Source organism: Cygnus olor, chromosome 2 (assembly GCF_009769625.2).
Source record: "Cygnus olor isolate bCygOlo1 chromosome 2, bCygOlo1.pri.v2, whole genome shotgun sequence".
NCBI lineage: Eukaryota > Metazoa > Chordata > Aves > Anseriformes > Anatidae > Cygnus > Cygnus olor.
The window spans coordinates 117,365,857-117,383,391 of record NC_049170.1 but is presented as its reverse complement, the minus strand read 5'-3'; positions in this window follow the sequence as shown (position 1 = coordinate 117,383,391).

Genomic DNA, 17,535 nt, shown 5'->3' with positions numbered 1-17,535 from the left:
TTGTATTGTATTAACATCAAAAAAACTTACAATACAAATTCACTGCCATAACTAAACCTAATGTAGCCATTTGTGTCCTCAGTACACAACATAATCCAGCATAATGACATTAGTACAACATTTTTATTAACTTCATTAATTTTATTGAACTCCAGTTCAAGTATTGGTTTTCCTTTTCCTCCACCCAAAAAGCATGCTAGAAACATCAAGCGCAACAAGAAATATTATAGGCTGATTAACCTAAATTAGTCATTAGTAATTGTAAAGAGAGTTATACTGGAAAGCATTATAATCAGCATTAGATGGAGTAACACCCATTGCCATTAAAGTGAATTAAGCATTTAACAACTCTAAATTAAGTTGCAAGGAAGAGTGTTTCTGTAATGTCAGTCACACTGACAACACTCCATCAAGTAACAAGAACTGGGAAGAGCTAAGTTTGCTGGAGGAGAAGGGATGGTAATGTGTTTCCTATGGATTTAATGAAGAATTCCCATTAAAACCCAGTGAAGGATCACATTTGGAAAAAAAATGGAAAAAACTTTCCATTTGTATGTGTAAAAACTTTCCACTTATATGTGTATATACTTAAGAGTGAAAGCTGACAAACAGCTGTGTAAAAACATGCAAGCAGCTGACATGCAGTAAAAGCAAAGCCACACTATAATTATTTGTTAGTCACTGTGAGCATTTCCACGCTTCTTTCGGTGTGTTTGTACAGAAGCTGCAATATCACCACTTCCTGCTTTAACTACCCAATTGTAGCAATAATGAAGGAAGCTATTATTTCTGTCACGCTTTTGTTAACCTGGGGCTAGCTAATAAGCCAGTTTAATATTTTGTACAGTTTTCTATAGTCAATATTTGAAGATCCAGTTTGCCAGACAGATAATATCTCGATAAACATACAAACTGACCCTTGATGTAGCCAAGATGAGAAGGCACATATCTGCCACTTGGATACCACATTTATTAAATTGTTCAAATACCTATTGCTGATAAAAAAACTTGTTTTGAAAAGACAAGCTTTTATTTCTGTAAATCACAATTCTAGTCATTTTTTATCACTATTTGAAAATTCCAGGGTGCTTGTTCTGCTTGACTGCCCTGTTTCCTTTTACACTGCTTTTCCTGCTTACAAAATGTAATTCCAAATAAACTGTAAGAAAATACCGTTTATATCTCTGTATAGTCTACTGCCTTCAACTTCAATATATTTGGATCAATTTGTGTGTTATGAACCAAAGGTTTTGTCCTTTGTTTCCAGTTGCATTTAGATGAAATATCATCAGCTGTGTGAATAATTGTTTCTTTCCTTTTTGTCTCTAGATTCTTTTCCCCCCTCCAGCAGTGAATAAACTCTTTACTTGTAAATACATAAAGCAAATTCAGATTAAAGTGCACTGCTGCTTTCAATCTAAAAAGCTCAAGACATTTTGTTATCTGAATATTAGGGGCTATTGTCAACTATTTCTCTTAAAATTTCATGCCCCAGTTACAATCAGAGATACCCCCGTTAGAGATCACTCAGCCTAAATGAGATGGTGCTGTTGACGGTGTTGGGATGCTTCTTGATTTTAGAACTCACTTTCTACAGTAATCCACTAAAGCCCACATTTTTTACGTCTCCAAAGCATGCCTTAAAGCTTGTCTTTCTTCTCTAAGGACACCAAATAAAATGAAGCTTCCCTTTTTTTACCTGGGCTCTTAGCCAAAATTTAGAGGCAAACCGATTGTTTCTGTTACCAAGGAGAAACTGTTGATGGTATCAGACATCTGTGAAGTAGTTCTATTTCCTTCAAAACAGCATACAAAGTCTTGCTTTTCCTGAAAACATCCCAAAAAAACTAGAATCTCTAAAGGCAGTTTCCTCCAGTTTATAAATACCAAATTATTACTAAACCAGTAAATGGCCAAAAAAACCATCACATACACACCAATTTTTAATTGTTTTATTTCAGGGCCATGCTGCTAGTTCTCCTGTGAATGTAACTGGCACTTTCTTGATCTCTCCAGCACTCTGAAGTTGTTTTCTTTTTTTGTTGATGTTTTATATTAAAAAAAAAGTCTATTTCTCACACCATTCTGCTCAAGAACAGTATTACCTACAGAAACCGTTCCATCCACTTGTGTCCACGAATGGACGTTGCCAGTTTTCTGCAGTTGTTGGTACATATACAAGAACAGTTTCTCATGTCTGCCCAAGGAGTAGCAGATACTACACTTCCTTTCATTGGGATTTCACTCAATCTCTATAAATACATTTCTGAAAGTTGTTTGTTTGTTGTTTTTTTTTTTTACATAAAAAGATGGCAAAATTATTTGAAATGCATGTTTCCTCTGGCCTAAAGCAATTTGCATTTTAGACACAAAGAGAAGAAAGATTTTTAGCATTTCCCTGTCATAAATGCCAGAAACTTCATACACTACAATTAAGGCTGCATGTTCACTGAATCCACAGGTGAGACTGATTTGTATTTAATTTACAAATTTGTCCCCTTATAACTTTTTTCTCATATTTCAAGAACACAATTAGTTTCCTCAAACTTTCTAGAGATAACATATTTAAGTTCACTAATTTTAAGTTATCACTCCTAGTATGTTTAATGAACACCTTTTTATCCCATGACATTTAATTTGGAGATACTTCATAATCTTTAAATACATGCTTCCAAGCAACACATCTCTTCCAGCTCATCACACCTGGATGAAACAGAAATTATAGCACTATAACTAAACTACATCTTACTAATGCCTAGCTGCTTGCAGAAATAGCCTCTATCACTGTGACAGCCTCTATCACTTAGTCAGCTGAACATACGTTTCAACCATTTAAACTGTACTTATTTTCTGCAGTAAATGTCAGATAATAAGAGGTTTTGGAATCTTGGTCAGACAATCAAAGACCTGCAGCTACTCATGAAATATCTAGATACATACCCTTGGAAAAGACTTCGGCCAACTCATGTTATTGCATCAAGGGAGAGAAAGCAAGATCAATTATAAAAACTTTGCTTCTTCAACTTGGAACCAAAGTACCCTAAGAAATACAGTGAAGAAGTGATGAACACAGCATTTGATTAGGTGTTACTTAACATGCAACAAAGATAAGTGTGACTTCACTGAATCATTGTTTGATCACTTAACTCAATGGGTCCTCTTACCACTTTCTCTAAGACATGTAGCGCTGTTGTAAGACTATAATTAGGTATGCGAATTTTATAACATTTCTAATTCTAAAATTAATTTAGTTTTTGATAAAGAATAATATATCAAGCAGAATATTATAGGCAGAAATTCATAGGCAATGGAAGCAGGGACATGTATCCTGGGAATATTATAACCAGGTGTGTAGGAATGGGATCAGAAAGCTAATGCACATTTGGAGCTAAATTTGGCAAGGAACATGAAGAATATTAAGAAAGGTTTCTTACAGGTACATTGGTCAGAAAAGAAAAAATAAAGAAAAGGTCTATGTTTTCTCAATAGTTTTGCCACTGCCTCTGTAGCTTCTAAAGGAAATCATCCAAGCAGTCCATAAGAGTTGTAACTGTGTCCATATCTGAGTGAACCTTCATTACCTTTCTCAGTTTAGGTGCAGACACAGGGAACAGTGTGCCTCCTTGTAAGCTGCCAGATGCAGGAAAGTGAAAGAATGAGAATTTCTCTCTGCATTAAAAGCAGTCGATCTGAATCATTCTATCTTTGTAAATGTTTCCCCATGTAAAACCAGACAGTTTTCTATTGATCCTATAAGCATTGCATTGTCAGCTGCAACACTGAACAAATGAGATGAATTAGCTTGAGTCTGAACACTCCTGAATATATGTCTCACTGGCAGTGTGCTTACGGGACCTCTGTACTTTAGATAATCCTCTGCATTCCCATAGATGCTAAAATTTGCAGCAAAGAGAAATGAGCATCATGTGGAAAGTGCCAAGAGCAGGCTGCTTTTGATTTACTCCTCTCCTCATCTTCCTTTCGGAGTCCTCTCTGGATAACAGCTGCAGTCCCAGATGATGTACTATTGGTACTGTGCTTAACAGCGCTCTCTCGAATGCTCTGAAACGACGGGAGAGCCGTCTGCGGCAATTGTGAACAGATGATCCATGGCAGAATGTTCACTCATGAGGCTGCCAGTGCAAACTAGACAAATGAACCATGTGCCCATTCAGTTCTTACTTTTGCTTATGTTTATACTTTACTTTCTTGATGTTTATTTTATGTTCTGATGCTGTCACATGCAGGTGTAAGATGGCTACGATATACAGGGACTTCCCTCCCGACTAATTACCCCCTTGCTTGTTTTGGTTCTTCCTTCACAAGTTCTCTATGCTCCCTTATTAAGAGATTATCAAATACATATATGTATACATATAAATTCAATGCAAGCTGCAGCTGGCTACACTAATAAATAAAACTTTCTGAAGTCCCCAGAAAAAGCGATTTGATAAATGTTTTGTCACAGGAGCACTAAACAGCAGTAGGTACCCATTTTCCCTCTGAGCAGTCTTAACAAAATAGTTCTAAGCATTATGATTAGACAAGATATTTTCCAGCACAACCTACCAGCTACCCTCCAGCTACCAGAATAATCAGAGAAGTCAGGAAACAGAACTGCTTGCCTGCAGCCTGACCTTTCACTCAGAGAAAGCCAGAATGAGTCCTGCATATTAAGCCAATTTCAGCTCTGAATCAGCTCTGTTTTTAATGTATATTATTGAACAAAGAAGAGTAGCCCATTGTTTTTAGAGTTTCAGTTTTGTTAAAGGATCTGTGCTGATACAGAAAATCAAGGCAGGAAAGCTGTTTGGTATTTTTCCATTTGAGGTCTGTGCCTTCTGTGTAGCACCAGCTTTGGAATCCTCCTCAGTAGGTTAGTGGTACCACATCATCATTCTCACTTAACCTCAGTTTCCATTGTCTTCCTGTTTCAGTTCAGAGAACACAAGAGCCTTGAAGCTTTATGGTCTAAATAAGCTTTAAGACAAAAATGGAATTCACAGCCAATAACTTCCTAAGTAGCTTGAATTGCAGAAGCAAAAGAAAATGTTTTATATTTCTTTCTAATCTGAGCTTTTTTTTTTTTTTTTTTAAATAAAAAGGTTATCTCCATTCCTACCAAATAATAAGAAGATGATAAATGTTTGTCCAAGTGGTATTTCTCATATACCAGAAAAAAAAAAAAAAAAAAGAGCCATTCAGCCTGAAACCTATCTACACAGCCCAGTATTTTGGGTTCACTTTGATTCTAAGAAGTGGGTAGATTCCATGTAGTTTGATCACTAAAAGAATTAGAGTGATCTTCTTTAATAAAAAACTTCAGAACTATGTCTTAGAGGTTAGAAGCAAATTCTTTACTATGAGGGTGGTGAATCACTGTAACAGGTTGCCCAGAGAAGCTGTGGATGTCCCATCCCTGGAGGTGTTCAAGGCCAGGCTGGATGGGGCTTTGAGCAACCTGGTCTAGTGGGAGGTGTCCCTGCCCAATGGGACACCATTTTGTGATTCTTGATGCAGGAAATGGATGTTACTCTTTCAAGTTCTTTTTAATTTATAAAAAAATGCTTTAAAAATTATCCAATACACCATACGCAAGCCATCTGAGATATTTATTTAGTACTCCTTGTGCATTCTTACTAGCTTCCTACTCATCTACCCGTTCTCACAACATCCACTTAATAAGGTTTACTTTAGGAAGCTAATTAGCAGCTACACACTTCTGCAAATGCCTAATCATAAAACGTACGTTTGTACTATCGATGTCTGCTAGCAGTTTTTCTTCACTAAGGCCTGAAAGAATCACCCTTCTGGTTAACTTATGGCTGAGCTTCAATGATATCCATGAAAATAACTACTTCCCTGCTTATCTCATGTTAAGGGATGTAACCGAGTTTTAGTTCAACTGAAAGGTCAGCAAAGAGTAGGCCTGACCTGACCACAGTCACCTGGCCTGCTGGAGCTTGGGAACGTTAAGACATTCATTTATGTGAAGCAACTTAAACCAAGTCTACCCCCAGATATAAATTATTCTAGCTTAAGGCTTTTATTTTTTTCCACGTAAATTGTTTCATTTTTCATGGAATAATGCAATATTCATTTGGCTACAGCAAGAGAGACTGTTACCCACTAGCTATAACATTCACATGAGAAAGAAAAAGGGTAAGGCAGGCACCACCTAGACAACTGCGTGTTTCAGCAGTAGTTGAAGATACTCTCTTCTACTATAAAAAATACCTCACAATATGAGAATGAGTCATCTTCCCCAAACTCTCCTATACCCTTGTCGATCACATTCTTAACAAACAAAGGTTTGATTTGCATAGGAAAGAATTTGAGCTCAAGCCTCTCCCATTATATCCTAGTGGCTATAAGATTTACCTGTATTTACTGTAACGAGCTTTTTCCTTTTGCACTTGGAAGCGCAATTAACCTGACTTTAAGCAAAGATCTGTGAACAAACTTCAGTCCTGAATCCCTAGCAGGTGCAGGTGATGTCTCCTGATTTAGACAGGCACTGTAATAAACTATTTCTCTTTTAAAAATCTCATGCTCCAAATTTGCTTTTGAGAAGTCTCTTTAGTTTCTTTACATACACATAACTGATTCTAGTTTCCTGAGATTTGCATGACTGAAAGAAGAAAAATTTGGCAAAGTTATGGTGACTGAAGTAAAGTGGTACTGTGTTAAAAGCCTTTTTCCCACCTCCGTATTTAGTATTTCCTACTCCCTAGACAAAAATGTATACATTATTAAAACAAGTAAAACTCCTTTCAGAATTCCTGTACCACAAAAAAATTTCCACACATTAATTTCCCAAAGACTCAGGGCATCTGAAACAGAAGTTTATCACTGACTTACTTGTGACTCTCACCCGCAGTCCTTTTACAGGTAACGTTATTGACATCAATAGGCTTAGCCCAATGAATCACAGAATCGTCTAGGTTGGAAGACACCTCCAAGATCATCGAGTACAACCTCTGTCCTAACACTAACAAGACCTCCACTAAACCATATCACTAAGGACTACATCTAAACGTCTTTTAAAGACCTCCAGGGATGGCGATTCAACCACTTCCCTGGGCAGCCCATTCTAATGCCTAACAACCCTTCCAGTAAAGAAGTTCTTCCTAATATCCAAAATAAACCTCCCCTGGCGCAACTTTAGCCCATTCCCCCTCGTCCTGTCACCAGGCACGTGGGAGAATAGACCAACCCCCACCTCTCTACAGCCTCCTTTAAGGTAGCTGTAGAGAGCGATGAGGTCTCCCCTGAGCCTCCTCTTCTCCAGGCTGAACAATCCCAGCTCCCTCAGCCGCTTCTCATAAGACTTGTTCTCCAGACCCCACACCAGCTTCGTCGCCCTTCTCTGGACTCTCTCGAGAACCTCCATGTCCTTCTTGTAGCGAGGGGCCCAAAACTGAACACAGTACTCGAGGTGCGGCCTCACCAGAGCCGAGTACAGGGGGACAATCACCTCCCTAGACCTGCTGGCCACACTGCTTCTTATACAAGCCAGGATGCTGTTGGCCTTCTTGGCCACCTGAGCACACTGCTGGCTCATATTCAGCTGACTATCAACCAGTACTCCCAGGCCCTTCTCTGCCAGGCAGCTTTCCAACCACTCATCTCCCAGCCTGTAGCGCTGCTTGGGGTTGTTGCGCCCCAGGTGCAGGACCCGGCACTTGGCCTTGTTGAACTTCATACAGTTGACCTCAGCCCATCGGTCCAGCCTACCCAGATCCTCCTGCAGAGCCTTCCTGCCCTCGAGCAGATCGACACACACACCTAACTTGGTGTCGTCTGCAAACTTACTGAGGGTGCACTCGATCCCCTCATCCAGATCATCAATAAAGATATTAAAGAGGACTGGCGCAGCACTGAGCCCTGGGGGACTCCACTAGTAACCGGCCTCCAACTGGATTTGGCTCCATTCACTACAACTCTTTGGGCCCGGCCATCCAGCCAGTTTTTAACCCAACAAAGCATACGCCAGTCCAAGCCACGAGCAGCCAGTTTCTTGAGGAGAATGCTGTGGGAAACGGTGTCAAAAGCCTTACTGAAGTCAAGGTAGATCACATCCACAGCCTTCCCCTCATCCACCAAGCGCATCACTTGGTCATAGAAGGAGATCAGGTTCGTCAAGCTGGACCTACCTTTCATAAACCCATGCTGACTGGGCCTGATCGCCTGGTTGCCCTTCAAGTGCCGTGTGACGACATTCAAGATAATCTGCTCCATGAGCTTTCCTGGCACTGAGGTCAAACTAACAGGCCTATAGTTCCCCGGGTCTACCCTCCGGCCCTTCTTGTAGATGGGCGTCACATTTGCTAGCCGCCAGTCGACTGGGACCTCTCCTGATAGCCAGGACTGCCAATAAATGATGGAAAGCGGCTTGGCCAGCTCCTCCGCCAGTTCTCTCAGCACCCTCGGGTGGATCCCATCCGGCCCCATCGACTTGCATACATCCAAGTGCTGTAGCAGGTCGCCAACCATTTCCTCGTGGATAGTGAGGGCCACATCCTGTTCCCCATCCCCTTCCACCAGCTCAGGGTACCGGGTATCCAGAGAACAACTGGTCTTGCCGCTAAAGACTGAGGCAAAAAAGGCATTGAGTACCTCAGCCTTTTCCTCATCTTTTGTAACTGTTTCCCCCCGCATCCAGTAAAGGATGGAGATTCTCCTTAGTCCTCCTTTTTGTGTTGATGTATTTGTAAAAACTTTTTTTGTTATCTTTAATGGCAGTAGCCAGATTGAGCTCCAGATGAGCTTTGGCCTTTCTAATTTTGTCCCTGCACAGCCTCGCAACATCCTTATAGTCCTCTTGAGTAGCCCGCCCTCTTTTCCAAAGATTATAAACCCTCCTTTTTCTCCTAAGCTCGAGCCACAACTCTCTGTTCAGCCAGGCCAGTCTAGTTCTGCGCCGGCTCGTCTTTGGGCACGTGGGGACAGACCGCTCCTGAGCCATTAAGATTTCCTTCTTGAAGAGTGCCCAGCCTTCCTGGACTCCTCTGCCCTTCAGAACCTCCTCCCAAGGGACTCTGCCAACCAGTGTCCTGAACAGCTCAAAGTCAGCCCTCCGGAAGTCCAAGACAGCGGTTTTACTGGTCCCCTTCCTGACTTCGCCAAGAATAGAGAACTGAACCATTTCGTGGTCACTCTGCCCAAGACAGCTCCCGACCACCACATCTCCCACCAGTCCATCACTGTTTGTGAACAGAAGGTCTAGCGGGGCACCTCCCCTGGTAGGCTCTCTAACCAGCTGCATCAGGAAGCTTTCTTCCATGCTCTCCAGAAACCTCTTAGACTGCTTTCTCTGGGCTGTGTTGTGCTTCCAGGATATGTCTGGGAAGTTGAAGTCCCCCACGAGAACAAGCGCTGACAATTTCACAACTTTTGCCAGCTGCCTGTAGAACTCCTCATCTGTCTCCTCATCCTGGTTCGGTGGTCTATAACAGACCCCCACCAGGATGCTTGCCTTGTTGGCCTTCCCTCTGATCTTAACCCATAGAGACTCAAACTTATCATTCCAAGCCTCAAGTTCCTCAACAGCAAAACACTCTCTAATATAGAGAGCCACACCACCACCCCTTCTGTGCTGCCTGTCCCTTCTGAAGAGCCTATAGCCAGACATTGCAGCACTCCAGTCATGGGAGTGGTCTCACCACGTTTCCGTGATGGCAACCAAGTCATAGCCTTCCTGCTGCACGATGGCTTCCTCTTGTTACCCATGCTGCATGCATTAGTGTAGATGCACTTCAGTTGGGCCATTGCCTTTTTCCCTGGCTTTGCCATTGTTCCCCCTGGTACAGCTCCAACAAGCCTAATTTCAGCCCCATCCCACTTCTTCCCTAGTTTAAAGCCCTCTCAACGAGCCCTGCCAGCTCCTGGGCTAGGGTCCATTTTCCCCTTAGAGATAGGGACCCGTCTGCGGTCACCAGGCCAGGTGCCAAGTAAAGCGCCCCACGGTTAAAAAAAAAAACAAAATTTCTGTGTTGGCACCAGCCTCTGAGCCACGTTTTAATTAGGTGGGCTTTCCGTGTCCTCTTGGTACCCCTCCCTGCCACTGCAGGGATGGACGAAAACACCACCTGTACTCCTGCTCCATCCACTAAACGTCCCAGTCCCCTAAAGTCCCGTTTGATAGCCTTCAGGCTTCTCTCTTCAATATCATCACTGCCAGCCTGGACTATCAAAAGAGGGTAGTAGTCAGAGGGGCGAACCAGGTTGGGAAGCTTTCTGGCAACATCCCTGACCCTGGCCCCAGGGAGGCAGCAGACTCCCTCTGTTCCCCTGAGAAGGGAGTCACCTACAACGATCACCCTTCTGTCTTTCTTGGTGGAGGCAGTCTTGAGGCGTGGAGTCGGCTTCCTCGCCCTAGGCATCCTCCTGGGTAGACTTTCTACCTCGTCCTCACCCACCGGTCTCTCAAGCTCCAGTGCCTCAAATCTGTTATGTAAGGGCACATGGGAAGGTGGGGCCGGTGGGGGGTGTGTTGCCTGCGAGGTCGAGCAGGGACCTGTCTCCATTCCTCCTCAACTCCTAGGTCGCCTCCCTCTGCCCGACAGCGACAGGGCACGGGGTCCACCCCCATTTGGAGTGTCTCACCCCAGTACCTCTCCTTCAGGCCCTGCAGGGAGTCGCTCCACCAATCTCCCGCTCACACTCCCTGACAGCCCTCAACCTATCCACCTCCTCTTTGAGTTCTGCCACCAGGTGGACCAGGTCATCCACCTGCTCGCACCTCACACACACGGTGCCTCTGCCTCCCTCAGATGGCAGCAACAGGCTCAGACACTCCCTGCACCCAGAGACCTGAACTGCCGCATTGTTGAGCAGGAGGTCAGTCCAGGTGGCTACAGACTTTCTAGAGAGAGCAGTCTGCCTGGTGTAGACCATTGCAGCCTAGTTAGCAGTCGACAGCCGTTAAAGGTGTTGCTCTTACGGGCGGGGGGAACGTTCTGCCCTCTCTGCCCTCTCTGCCCTCCCTGCTCGCCCTCCCTGCACGAACTGCCGTGCGAACTGCCGCGCCCCGCCCTTCTGACGCACCACACCCTGTTTGCCTGCCCTGGTCGCCGCGCTCCCTAGGGGCTGCTTTTGAACAGCCGGGGAAGGGGCGCTGCTGGCTCCACCTACGCCTCGTCAACCTCCCTCGCGAGGGCTGCCGGGTCCTGGCGGCTCCCTCGAGTGGCCTCGATGTCGGAAAAAAAGCCCTGACTGTCCCGATCCCCCGCTCCGCTGCAGAACGCACCTGCCCCGGAGCCGATCGCCTCGGCAAGTTGGCAATGAAGTAACAGAAGAATGAAAAGTTTAATTAGAATTTTAAAGCAGGTATCACAACATATTGCAGAAGCGTTATGTGAGAAACCACTTAAAATTTATGAAATGCTTTTGATAGAAGAGGATTTTCTTTCACTTCATTTAAGTTACTACAGCTTTCCAAAAGCAACGGTAGTCCAAAAAGTAGAAATATATGAGGAACTATTATACACCATATTTCTGCATCTGTTGGTGTCAAAATCTGATTTCGGTTTCTAAATTAAATTTGTTTGTAACAGTGACTCATTAAGATGAAATCAGAAGCTACAAAACAGTATTACAGTATTTGTTTAGCTTCTTTTAAAGCAAAATTTTAAATCTAAAAGGATGAGCAAAAATCTGTCGGTTTTACCTAACAGCATTTTTTTTTCCAGACACTGTAACTGCTATAACAAAATACTAAAACTGACTGCTTTACAGCCACTAACCTCCTTAAACTGAAAATATACTTGTTTTGAAAAAAACATTTCCTGCTATTAACTCATCATTATTTTTTTTTTTTTTCCTTACAGAGGCAAGTTGCTGCAGGTCAGATAATGATCATAGCACTCATTAAATATGCTTGATGGTGACATCGTTACCACATTCAGGATCAAAATTTCAATCACTTGCATTATACCAAGCATTGTCCTAAGGAGTAGCAGCCTTTCATTTCAGCACATCAAAAGGTAGCATTTTCATTCCATGCTGTCTGTCCCAAAGACTTAGCCACTAGCAACTTTTGGGACAGTAGTAGAGCACATTAATAACATAGTTAAAAGTCCTTATCTGTTGCACTCAGTGCAGCCCTTGGAGAGTTCCTGATGAACTATACATCAAAATCTTGTTCTCGCTCTTCCCATGCAGCATCAGAATAGCACCTAACTCAGCATTAATTTAAAAAGCAACATGCTCACAATTTATGGCCAGGGCAGAGGAGGTAATTTGAAATTAGCAAACCGATCTACCTTACCTAGGGATAAATATCTGATGTTCCTAGAATAAGAAATTGTTCTGCATTAATCTTGACACATCCTTGCATCTCAATATTTTACTTCTGTGTAAATGAATAATCAGAGAGTCAGAAATCTGTCTTAACACTGAATAGCTAGTTTGCTATTTCTAGATCACTTTATGAAAAATAACTAATTGATCACAATTTAAGATGATAACATGCCAGTTTTTAACATCTGTGCATTACTTTTGCTCATAAACTAAAAAAGCGTATTTGTTTTCCACCCAACTTTTAGGCTTTTTTTTTAAATTACTTAACAATTTAACCACATATTATACTCTCAGAAACTTTTCAAGACAAGAATAAAACCAAAATTTCTACAAATCTCTCCCATCCATCCATGTGATCTCACTGTGTGCTCATTTCTGAGTTTTCTTCTCAGATACAGCTGAAGTGCGTCTAGTTTTGATTCTCTAAGACAATACGCATTTTAAACCAACAGGGGGTTACAATTAATCTAGATGTGGTGGGTTAGCCTAGGCCACTCCATCCACTCTCACTATCCCCCCTCAACAGGACAAGGGGATATAAATCACAGGTTGGTATAAAAACCAGGTGACAATTTACCAGTTACCATCACAGGCAAAACAACTCAACTTGGAAAAAAAAATAATTTACTGCTAATTAAAATAGAGTTGTGTAGTCAGAAACAAACACAAAAACATAAAACAACACTCCACTATCCAGGCTCAATTTCACTCCTCCATTTCTGGCTCCTCTACCTCCCCTCCTCTCCAAGCTGCACAGCCAGATGGGGAACAGGGGTTTATGGTCAATCCGAAGCAGCTCCTCTCTTTTTCCTCCTTCCTCCCCCCAGTTTTCCCCTGCTCCAGTGTGGGTCACAGCATAGGCTGCTGAGTGCATATGTGCTCCAGCATGGTTCTCTCCACAGGCAGCAGGGAAATACCTGCATTGCTGCAGTCTCTGCAGGCTGCTCCTTTTATCTGACCTTGGTGCTCACAGAGTTGTTTCTCTCGCCTTTTTTTTTTTTTTTTCTTGTTGTTTTGCCCTTCTTAGATACACTTCCCTTTGGTACCCCTATCTTAGCAGATAGGCTCAGCTGTGCCCTGCAGTGGGGATGCTGGAAGCTGCATGGGCCAGTCCCGGCCTCCCCTCATACAGCTGCCGTTGCAACCCCCAGCCACCACCAGCACAAGGGGAAAAAACGGGACTGCCCTCACTTCCCTCACAAGGAAGGTTGGTTTAGCTCTCACAATCTAGGAATGTAATTCAAGGTTACACTCAGGGAAAAAGAATTTTACTCTCACTTCTGTTGTGTCACTCCACCAGCAAGCTATACGTAGTTTTCACATCATGGATGAAACAGGAACAATTGTGTTACAATCTATTTGCTGTTACCTCTTTTGCTCTTATGCGAAGAATCTAAGTACTTAAACACAATATATTGTCCTTACACAGCAAGCATGGGACAATAAATTATCCATGCTCTGAAACTCAGGATGTACATTGCCAAACAAGAATTGCGTGTAGTTTCAGAGCTTACTTTCTTTCACCACACCAGAACACTTCCAGAAAACCAAATAAATAAATAAGCACGTTGGCATGAAGAACACTCTCCTTTTAAATTAATTTTTTTAATTATTTAGTGCAGTAACTGCTTAATAAATTACATTGTCTCATCTATATTGTTCCATATTATAGATATTTCCTCTATCTCTTGTTCCAAATACAGTAATAACTGTCTTGCCTCACCAGACAGGCTTCAAACAGCTTGCCCCAGTGTCCTGGTGCTCCGGTGTATTTTAGTAATAACAATTGATTGGTGTGGTAGGGCGTGGGACCTCTGCACCAACTCTTGGCAGTTGGCAAGATTGCACACCTACCATGGTGTCCACTCAGCAAGACCTCACTCCAAAAAGACTGTCCAGTTCTGGGCCCCTCAGTTCAAGAAGTACAGGGAACTGCTTGAGAGAGTCCAGTGCAGAGCCACGAGGATGATTAAGGGAGTGGAGCATCTCCATTATGAGGAAAGGCTGAGGAAGCTGGGTCTCTTTAGCCTGGAGAAGAGGAGACTGAGGGGTGACCTCATTAATGTTTATAAATATGTAAAGGGTGAGTGTCAGGAGGATGGAGCTAGGCTCTTCTCGGTGACGTCTAATGATACGACAAGGGGCAATGGGTGCGAACTGGAACATAGAAGGTTGCACTTAAATACGAGACAAAACTTTTTTACAGTGAGGGTAACAGAACATTGGAACAGGCTGCCCTGGTGGGTTATGGAGTCTCCTTCTCTGGAGACATTCAAACCCCGCCTGGACGCATTCCTGTGTGATGTGATCTAGGTGTTCCTGCTCCAGCAGGGGGATTGGACAAGATGATCATTCAAGGTCCCTTCTAATGCCTAACATTCTGTGATTCTGTGATCCTGTACCCCATTGGGCTACTGCAGAGGAAACACAGGTGGTCAGCCTGACTTCCAGACAGCAGTTTACCAGCAAACTCAGTAGTTGTGATTTAGCTTTCTCACTATACCCATCTTCACACAGACATATTCACTTTTTCATATACATGAGTACAAAAAGGGCCCCTCAACTGACTGTAATGGATTGACTTCATAATCAGTTTTTTTCGCTGTCATAATAATCCATGTACATGTTCAGAACTCTTTCTCTGCAAGATTAATTGCTATTTTTCTGCAGCTATGTACTTAAGCTAGCATAACTGAGTTCATGTGCAGTAGCTTGGTAACTCCGGTATCTATCTAAGAGTTTAGAAACAGGCAGTTGGGGAAATACAATGTTAGTATCCAGTTTTTATAGTATTATCAGTATAATAAGAAAATTGAGATCATGCATACATCTGAAAACACGGGGTAGCAGACCAGCAGCAAAGGATGGACAACTTTTTAAATTATTAATCTACAAATAACATAATCTGGGATGAGCTGAAGCAGTTTCAAAACAAAAACAAACAAACAAACAAACAAATAATGTATTTAGTAGACAAAAGCATAGAGGAACAAATGTTCTTTCTTTCCCACACTCTTCTGTGAAAGACACCTGCCACCTATCCAGGTCCAGTTACTACTCTGCCAATCAGAATATGAACTCCCACTTACCAACAGGCTGCCTGCAAAACTCAGGGAAATGGTGTATGTAGAACAGATTTTTCCATGCTCTGCTTTTACTTTATGCAGTTGATTTACACAGATCCCCAACTTTACCTACTCTGGGAGCAAGAATGTCAAACAGGTAAGCTGCTGTTGGAAATACCATCTTTTTTCTTTTTAAATTCCTGTGGACACAAGCACCAACCAAAATATTTGTGACCAACATGCTACCCACAGAGATAGATTGCAGAAACATAAACAGTGATACAAGTGTTGAACAGAAACTGGAATCCAGTTTTTCAGCCTCTTTTGAGTTCTGAATATCAGTGTCTTCCTCAGACTAAATCTGAATCTAAGGTCTGAGTTCTCATCTTTAGGTGAGGATCCTAACATGAGACCAATTAAGGACATCCTGTGCAACAGCTGTTTGCTATGCTTCCAGTCGAAGCTGTCCCTATCTGCAAAAATGTCAAGTATTCCTGGAAGAGAGAGCAATTCTTCAGGACTGTAGGTAGGTTCCACTGCCAGTCATTTCTCCAGTGTTGTTTTTCTCACATGAAGCATAACATTGTCACAGAAGAGATCAAAAGTGCTTTTTCTAAAATACCTTGTAATTAGAGGCTGAGAAGCAGAAGGGTAAATTAGAGCTGAGTCTTCCAAATGTTAGAGTGCTTTTACCCAGAAGAACTCAAGTGGAAGGATACTGAGCTCCCTGTTCTATCAGTCTTGTTCTATTTTTCTGTTCTTTGCTTTTTCATGTCACCCCCACACACAAACCACCCAAATACCTGGAGGGAAAAGGGAAAATACAGTTAAAAAAAAAATCAAAGTTTTGTTTGTATTAAAGATCTGCAGTCAAGTAAATTGAAAACAAAAGGGGGGGGGGGGGGGGGGGGGGGGGGAGAGGTAAGATTTGCAGGATTTCCACAGCCTTCCAAACCCTTCTGAAAATATCAGAATGAAAGAGCATAACTTCAAACACAATATCATAGAATAGAATCAGTCACTGGAATTCTCCTTTTAAAAAGATAGTTTTGGAGTTCAATACATTAGTTATCACTATAGTATATTATAATGGCAATCTAATATCTATATTCACCTATGTTGCTGAGAAAACAAATGAAAATCCTTCACACTTGGAAAAAGGATATCTACCACCTTGGCTATGTCTGAGGACTGAATTTAGAAATCCCTAAGAAGTGTTGCATCTTACATTATGAACTCAAAGATGAAAATATTGTTCCACAAGACTGAGTAGATTTCTAACTTGGCAAATCAAAAGCTTTCATAGGTATCTTCTGTGAATGAAATGGGATAGCAGGGAGGTATAACACAATGAATGGTGATTACACGGTTGGAAATCTAAACTACTGATTGCAACCCAGAGGCCAGAGAATGAGTAAGCATGTTGACAACCTATTTGTGTTAAAGCCTGCGTAGGCAATATCCAGGCAATTTTATAGTCAAAGGATTTCCGTTTCCATGGTTGCTAGTCTACAGCCTATGATTTGCTTTACACATACAAAACCTACAGATTAAAGCAAGGAAGGCCTTTTATTTAGTCCAGTCAGATGGAAGATCATGCTATTTATTCTAATAGATGCTAGAACCAAAAAAACATAAGCAGCCTGAAGCATTAGAATAATCCTAGAACACTGGATTTTAGAGTTATTTATATTTGGTTAGCTACAGAGCATGCAATGAGTAAATATATACTGAATAACTAACAAAAATCTTTCCTCTAAAGAGTTTAACAGTCCAACAGGATAAATGGCATTCTGAATGGAAATGAAGTTACTACCAACGCAGTATATTCGAGACACCTCAGCTATTTATTTAACATTTGCAGAAACAGTAAATGAAGAAAGTGGCCTTCAAGGATGCTGGTGCAGAACAGACCCTCTGGCCATGTGATTTTTATTTATTTTATTCATCTCACAGTCAAAGTCTCTTACTGAAATACTTCTCCACTCTTATTTACTAATTAGTTACAGTTAAGAAAAATGTACATGCCTGGGGATCTGAAATACTCCCATGCTATTGTCACACATAGGCTCCTCCATATGCAGCTAGTTATATATCCATTAGATCTGTTGGGTGTTTTTCTGTATACTAGACGAATTTGAGTTGTTTGCCATCTGCATTTGAATTA